Consider the following 8,149-nt stretch of genomic DNA (forward strand, 5'->3'; position numbering starts at 1 on the left):
AACAGAAGAGCACACTTCCAATACGTCATCACAGAAAAGTGCTCCGTTTGGAGTTTTGCGCGCTAATATGTCTGAAATGGCTGTTAGGGAAAGGCATTGTGGCTGTGGTTGCAGATAATCTGCTTCTCACCTTGGTCAAACAAGGTGACACTTACATGTTAAAAAACAAGGTTTTAAAGCCGAGATTTTTCTAATAAGGTACAGTGCTCTGCTTTGACTGAGTTGAAAGCATTGAAAGTAGAGGACTGGCCACTCTGATGCTCCTCATTTCATCTGGAAGGTTTAACCCAGTTCCCACATTGCCCAAAACAGGAAGCACTTTCTCACCAGCAATGGAACACAAGATAGTGCTTTGTTTTGGGTCATGTAAATAGGGACAAAAGTATCCAAGATCTTCTCTTATCTGAAAAAAAATGATTTTGATTAGAAAGTATGAAGTGAGGCTTACCTCATGGTTGAGAACAGCGATGGTTTTGAGTTATCTTCAGGTCTTCTTTAAACACTTACTTCTCTCTAACTTCCAGGCCTTTATAAGCAAGGGGGAATACTCCATTATCCAATGAATACCCAGGTAAGTTTTCTTTTGTGTTGCAGAGGGAGGACATTCCAGTGGGTCAAATGTAAATAGGGCCTTGCCTCTCAAAGCCACAGGTGGTACCAGTTGCAATCTCAGCATAACAATAGGGCATTTTTGGTAATGTAAACTCTATTCAGAGGTTTAAGCAACAGCTAATCTTAGCAGTTTTGGTTATGAAGTAAAATCGGAATGTGTGAGCAGGAGAACTCTATATATTTTATACCTTTCACCTGAGGAATATTTCTGAAATTTAAAATATAGAAGATGCAGACAGCTTGGTTTCAGCTAAAAGCTGTTGTAAATTAGCATATTCAAAAATTTGCAGGATTTTAAACTTCTTGAGAACTCTATGAACCAATGGTATTGTAGGGTATACATCCCAATGGGTATGTTAACTTCCATATTGTAACTTGCAACTATGAAAGCCAAAATCCAAAGTCACAGGGTATAGAAAAAAGCCACCAAAAAGCACTGTACCAAGGAGCATCTCTTCCTAAATTCTTTGACAGCATTTTGTTTAAAATGATTTAAAAGAATCAGAAAGAGTGTTTAGAAAATAAAACACATTTAGCTATGCAAAGCAATAGTCCTGCTTCCATCCCAAATATGTTTCAAATCACTTAACCAATGAAAAAGAATATGAGTATTCACAGTTTAAAGACCAACCAAACAAAAAGCACTCAGTGAAATCCCAACATTTAAGAAAGTGCTTTCATTTGACTTATCTGCAGACATAAAAATCACAAGGATAAAAGCAAATTTCCACTTGATCACTCCGGTCTACCAAAAATAACTCTTGGAAATAATATTGCTATCTAACCCTAAACATAGTTCACAATTGTCAAACCAAGAACCTTGATGATTTTCATGTTGATTCCTAGGTTTCATGAGAAACGTTTTAATGAAATTGAGCTTTCTCCAAGTAACTTCATGAATGTTCTATCCAAGTAAGTCTGGTCACACAATACCCCAAACAGAAGAGCACACTTCCAATACGTCATCACAGAAAAGTGCTCCGTTTGGAGTTTTGCGCGCTAATATGTCTGAAATGGCTGTTAGGGAAAGGCATTGTGGCTGTGGTTGCAGATAATCTGCTTCTCACCTTGGTCAAACAAGGTGACACTTACATGTTAAAAAACAAGGTTTTAAAGCCGAGATTTTTCTAATAAGGTACAGTGCTCTGCTTTGACTGAGTTGAAAGCATTGAAAGTAGAGGACTGGCCACTCTGATGCTCCTCATTTCATCTGGAAGGTTTAACCCAGTTCCCACATTGCCCAAAACAGGAAGCACTTTCTCACCAGCAATGGAACACAAGATAGTGCTTTGTTTTGGGTCATGTAAATAGGGACAAAAGTATCCAAGATCTTCTCTTATCTGAAAAAAAATGATTTTGATTAGAAAGTATGAAGTGAGGCTTACCTCATGGTTGAGAACAGCAATGGTTTTGAGTTATCTTCAGGTCTTCTTTAAACACTTACTTCTCTCTAACTTCCAGGCCTTTATAAGCAAGGGGGAATACTCCATTATCCAATGAATACCCAGGTAAGTTTTCTTTTGTGTTGCAGAGGGAGGACATTCCAGTGGGTCAAATGTAAATAGGGCCTTGCCTCTCAAAGCCACAGGTGGTACCAGTTGCAATCTCAGCATAACAATAGGGCGTTTTTGGTAATGTAAACTCTATTCAGAGGTTTAAGCAACAGCTAATCTTAGCAGTTTTGATTATGAAGTAAAATCAGAATGTGTGAGCAGGAGTACTCTATATATTTTATACCTTTCACCTGAGGAATATTTCTGAAATTTAAAATATAGAAGATGCAGACAGCTTGGTTTCAGCTAAAAGCTGTTGTAAGTTAGCATATTCAAAAATGTGCAGGATTTTAAACTTCTTGAGAACTCTATGAACCAATGGTATTGTAGGTTATACATCCCAATGGGTATGTTAACTTCCATATTGTAACTTGCAACTATGAAAGCCAAAATCCAAAGTCACAGGGTATAGAAAAAAGCCACCAAAAAGCACTGTACCAAGGAGCATCTCTTCCTAAATTCTTTGACAGCATTTTGTTTAAAATGATTTAAAAGAATCAGAAAGAGTGTTTAGAAAATAAAACACATTTAACTATGCAAAGCAATAGTCCTGCTTCCATCCCAAATATGTTTCAAATCACTTAACCAATGAAAAAGAATATGAGTATTCACAGTTTAAAGACCAAACAAAAAGCACTCAGTGAAATCCCAACATATAAGAAAGTGCTTTCATTTGACTTATCTGCAGACATAAAAATCACAAGGATAAAAGCAAATTTCCACTTGATCACTCCGGTCTACCAAAAATAACTCTTGGAAATAATATTGCTATCTAACCCTAAACATAGTTCACAATTGTCAAACCAAGAACCTTGATGATTTTTATGTTGATTCCTAGGTTTCATGAGAAACGATTTAATGAAATTGAGCTTTCTCCAAGTAACTTCATGAATGTTCTATCCAAGTAAGTCTGGTCACACAATACCCCAAACAGAAGAGCACACTTCCAATACGTCATCACAGAAAAGTGCTCCGTTTGGAGTTTTGCGCGCTAATATGTCTGAAATGGCTGTTAGGGAAAGGCATTGTGGCTGTGGTTGCAGATAATCTGCTTCTCACCATGGTCAAACAAGGTGACACTTACATGTTAAAAAACAAGGTTTTAAAGCCGAGATTTTTCTAATAAGGTACAGTGCTCTGCTTTGACTGAGTTGAAAGCATTGAAAGTAGAGGACTGGCCACTCTGATGCTCCTCATTTCATCTGGAAGGTTTAACCCAGTTCCCACATTGCCCAAAACAGGAAGCACTTTCTCACCAGCAATGGAACACAAGATAGTGCTTTGTTTTGGGTCATGTAAATAGGGACAAAAGTATCCAAGATCTTCTCTTATCTGAAAAAAAATGATTTTGATTAGAAAGTATGAAGTGAGGCTTACCTCATGGTTGAAAACAGCGATGGTTTTGAGATATCTTCAGGTCTTCTTTAAACACTTACTTCTCTCTAACTTCCAGGCCTTTATAAGCAAGGGGGAATACTCCATTATCCAATGAATACCCAGGTAAGTTTTCTTTTGTGTTGCAGAGGGAGGGCATTCCAGTGGGTCAAATGTAAATAGGGCCTTGCCTCTCAAAGCCACAGGTGGTACCAGTTGCAATCTCAGCATAACAATAGGGCGTTTTTGGTAATGTAAACTCTATTCAGAGGTTTAAGCAACAGCTAATCTTAGCAGTTTTGATTATGAAGTAAAATCCGAATGTGTGAGCAGGAGAACTCTATATATTTTATACCTTTCACCTGAGGAATATTTCTGAAATTTAAAATATAGAAGATGCAGACAGCTTGGTTTCAGCTGAAAGCTGTTGTAAGTTAGCATATTCAAAAATTTGCAGGATTTTAAACTTCTTGAGAACTCTATGAACCAATGGTATTGTAGGGTATACATCCCAATGGGTATGTTAACTTCCATATTGTAACTTGCAACTATGAAAGCCAAAATCCAAAGTCACAGGGTATAGAAAAAAGCCACCAAAAAGCACTGTACCAAGGAGCATCTCTTCCTAAATTCTTTGACAGCATTTTGTTTAAAATGATTTAAAAGAATCAGAAAGAGTGTTTAGAAAATAAAACACATTTAGCTATGCAAAGCAATAGTCCTGCTTCCATCCCAAATATGTTTCAAATCACTTAACCAATGAAAAAGAATATGAGTATTCACAGTTTAAAGACCAACCAAACAAAAAGCACTCAGTGAAATCCCAACATATAAGAAAGTGCTTTCATTTGACTTATCTGCAGACATAAAAATCACAAGGATAAAAGCAAATTTCCACTTGATCACTCCGGTCTACCAAAAATAACTCTTGGAAATAATATTGCTATCTAACCCTAAACATAGTTCACAATTGTCAAACCAAGAACCTTGATGATTTTCATGTTGATTCCTAGGTTTCATGAGAAACGTTTTAATGAAATTGAGCTTTCTCCAAGTAACTTCATGAATGTTCTATCCAAGTAAGTCTGGTCACACAATACCCCAAACAGAAGAGCACACTTCCAATACGTCATCACAGAAAAGTGCTCCGTTTGGAGTTTTGCGCGCTAATATGTCTGAAATGGCTGTTAGGGAAAGGCATTGTGGCTGTGGTTGCAGATAATCTGCTTCTCACCTTGGTCAAACAAGGTGACACTTACATGTTAAAAAACAAGGTTTTAAAGCCGAGATTTTTCTAATAAGGTACAGTGCTCTGCTTTGACTGAGTTGAAAGCATTGAAAGTAGAGGACTGGCCACTCTGATGCTCCTCATTTCATCTGGAAGGTTTAACCCAGTTCCCACATTGCCCAAAACAGGAAGCACTTTCTCACCAGCAATGGAACACAAGATAGTGCTTTGTTTTGGGTCATGTAAATAGGGACAAAAGTATCCAAGATCTTCTCTTATCTGAAAAAAAATGATTTTGATTAGAAAGTATGAAGTGAGGCTTACCTCATGGTTGAGAACAGCAATGGTTTTGAGTTATCTTCAGGTCTTCTTTAAACACTTACTTCTCTCTAACTTCCAGGCCTTTATAAGCAAGGGGGAATACTCCATTATCCAATGAATACCCAGGTAAGTTTTCTTTTGTGTTGCAGAGGGAGGACATTCCAGTGGGTCAAATGTAAATAGGGCCTTGCCTCTCAAAGCCACAGGTGGTACCAGTTGCAATCTCAGCATAACAATAGGGCGTTTTTGGTAATGTAAACTCTATTCAGAGGTTTAAGCAACAGCTAATCTTAGCAGTTTTGATTATGAAGTAAAATCCGAATGTGTGAGCAGGAGAACTCTATATATTTTATACCTTTCACCTGAGGAATATTTCTGAAATTTAAAATATAGAAGATGCAGACAGCTTGGTTTCAGCTGAAAGCTGTTGTAAGTTAGCATATTCAAAAATTTGCAGGATTTTAAACTTCTTGAGAACTCTATGAACCAATGGTATTGTAGGGTATACATCCCAATGGGTATGTTAACTTCCATATTGTAACTTGCAACTATGAAAGCCAAAATCCAAAGTCACAGGGTATAGAAAAAAGCCACCAAAAAGCACTGTACCAAGGAGCATCTCTTCCTAAATTCTTTGACAGCATTTTGTTTAAAATGATTTAAAAGAATCAGAAAGAGTGTTTAGAAAATAAAACACATTTAGCTATGCAAAGCAATAGTCCTGCTTCCATCCCAAATATGTTTCAAATCACTTAACCAATGAAAAAGAATATGAGTATTCACAGTTTAAAGACCAACCAAACAAAAAGCACTCAGTGAAATCCCAACATATAAGAAAGTGCTTTCATTTGACTTATCTGCAGACATAAAAATCACAAGGATAAAAGCAAATTTCCACTTGATCACTCCGGTCTACCAAAAATAACTCTTGGAAATAATATTGCTATCTAACCCTAAACATAGTTCACAATTGTCAAACCAAGAACCTTGATGATTTTCATGTTGATTCCTAGGTTTCATGAGAAACGTTTTAATGAAATTGAGCTTTCTCCAAGTAACTTCATGAATGTTCTATCCAAGTAAGTCTGGTCACACAATACCCCAAACAGAAGAGCACACTTCCAATACGTCATCACAGAAAAGTGCTCCGTTTGGAGTTTTGCGCGCTAATATGTCTGAAATGGCTGTTAGGGAAAGGCATTGTGGCTGTGGTTGCAGATAATCTGCTTCTCACCTTGGTCAAACAAGGTGACACTTACATGTTAAAAAACAAGGTTTTAAAGCCGAGATTTTTCTAATAAGGTACAGTGCTCTGCTTTGACTGAGTTGAAAGCATTGAAAGTAGAGGACTGGCCACTCTGATGCTCCTCATTTCATCTGGAAGGTTTAACCCAGTTCCCACATTGCCCAAAACAGGAAGCACTTTCTCACCAGCAATGGAACACAAGATAGTGCTTTGTTTTGGGTCATGTAAATAGGGACAAAAGTATCCAAGATCTTCTCTTATCTGAAAAAAAATGATTTTGATTAGAAAGTATGAAGTGAGGCTTACCTCATGGTTGAGAACAGCAATGGTTTTGAGTTATCTTCAGGTCTTCTTTAAACACTTACTTCTCTCTAACTTCCAGGCCTTTATAAGCAAGGGGGAATACTCCATTATCCAATGAATACCCAGGGAAGTTTTCTTTTGTGTTGCAGAGGGAGGACATTCCAGTGGGTCAAATGTAAATAGGGCCTTGCCTCTCAAAGCCACAGGTGGTACCAGTTGCATTCTCAGCATAACAATAGGGCGTTTTTGGTAATGTAAACTCTATTCAGAGGTTTAAGCAACAGCTAATCTTAGCAGTTTTGATTATGAAGTAAAATCGGAATGTGTGAGCAGGAGTACTCTATATATTTTATACCTTTCACCTGAGGAATATTTCTGAAATTTAAAATATAGAAGATGCAGACAGCTTGGTTTCAGCTAAAAGCTGTTGTAAATTAGCATATTCAAAAATTTGCAGGATTTTAAACTTCTTGAGAACTCTATGAACCAATGGTATTGTAGGGTATACATCCCAATGGGTATGTTAACTTCCATATTGTAACTTGCAATTATGAAAGCCAAAATCCAAAGTCACAGGGTATAGAAAAAAGCCACCAAAAAGCACTGTACCAAGGAGCATCTCTTCCTAAATTCTTTGACAGCATTTTGTTTAAAATGATTTAAAAGAATCAGAAAGAGTGTTTAGAAAATAAAACACATTTAGCTATGCAAAGCAATAGTCCTGCTTCCATCCCAAATATGTTTCAAATCACTTAACCAATGAAAAAGAATATGAGTATTCCCAGTTTAAAGACCAAACAAAAAGCACTCAGTGAAATCCCAACATATAAGAAAGTGCTTTCATTTGACTTATCTGCAGACATAAAAATCACAAGGATAAAAGCAAATTTCCACTTGATCACTCCGGTCTACCAAAAATAACTCTTGGAAATAATATTGCTATCTAACCCTAAACATAGTTCACAATTGTCAAACCAAGAACCTTGATGATTTTCATGTTGATTCCTAGGTTTCATGAGAAACGTTTTAATGAAATTGAGCTTTCTCCAAGTAACTTCATGAATGTTCTATCCAAGTAAGTCTGGTCACACAATACCCCAAACAGAAGAGCACACTTCCAATACGTCATCACAGAAAAGTGCTCCGTTTGGAGTTTTGCGCGCTAATATGTCTGAAATGGCTGTTAGGGAAAGGCATTGTGGCTGTGGTTGCAGATAATCTGCTTCTCACCTTGGTCAAACAAGGTGACACTTACATGTTAAAAAACAAGGTTTTAAAGCCGAGATTTTTCTAATAAGGTACAGTGCTCTGCTTTGACTGAGTTGAAAGCATTGAAAGTAGAGGACTGGCCACTCTGATGCTCCTCATTTCATCTGGAAGGTTTAACCCAGTTCCCACATTGCCCAAAACAGGAAGCACTTTCTCACCAGCAATGGAACACAAGATAGTGCTTTGTTTTGGGTCATGTAAATAGGGACAAAAGTATCCAAGATCTTCTCTTATCTGAAAAAA

Source organism: Staurois parvus, unplaced genomic scaffold (assembly GCF_062004578.1).
Source record: "Staurois parvus isolate SC_StPar_1 unplaced genomic scaffold, SC_StPar_1.0 ptg001431l, whole genome shotgun sequence".
In the NCBI taxonomy this organism is placed as follows: Eukaryota; Metazoa; Chordata; class Amphibia; order Anura; family Ranidae; genus Staurois; species Staurois parvus.